Genomic DNA, 443 nt, shown 5'->3' on the forward strand with positions numbered 1-443 from the left:
GTTTCAAAAGCGACGTTCTGGTCGTCCGCCCATTCCCAGCGCTGATCTTTCTTTAGTAATCTCGTAAGCGGTTCGCTGACAGTGGCAAAGTGCGGAATAAATCTACGATACCACGATGACATGCCGAGGAACCGACGTAATTGCTTAATATCACGCGGCGCGGGATAATCCAGGATCGGCCGCGCCTTCTCGGGATCGACAGTTAGGCCGTCCCGCCGCACGACGAATCCCTGATATCTAACTTGCGCTCGGCAAAATTCGCACTTATCAGGGTTAACTGTAAGACCCGCAGACGAAATTTTATTCAGAACTCGCTCTAACCATTCTAGATGTTCCTCGAATGTCGGAGTCACGATTACTATATCATCTAAATACGCGAACGCGTGCGGCTCCATTTCCGGACCAATTAATTTGTCAAGAAGCGTTGAAAGGTCGCGGGCGCG

General features: G+C 50.6%; 1 protein-coding gene across 1 annotated transcript in view; it reads right to left on the reverse strand.

Moving 5' to 3' along the window:
- The window catches only part of LOC105448529, a 2,132-nt gene that overhangs the window by 482 nt on the left and 1,207 nt on the right, over positions 1 to 443 (reverse strand). The gene's annotated exons all lie outside the window — the stretch shown is intronic.

Source organism: Wasmannia auropunctata, unplaced genomic scaffold, assembly GCF_000956235.1.
Source record: "Wasmannia auropunctata unplaced genomic scaffold, wasmannia.A_1.0 LD336085.1, whole genome shotgun sequence".
NCBI classification, from domain to species: Eukaryota; Metazoa; Arthropoda; class Insecta; order Hymenoptera; family Formicidae; genus Wasmannia; species Wasmannia auropunctata.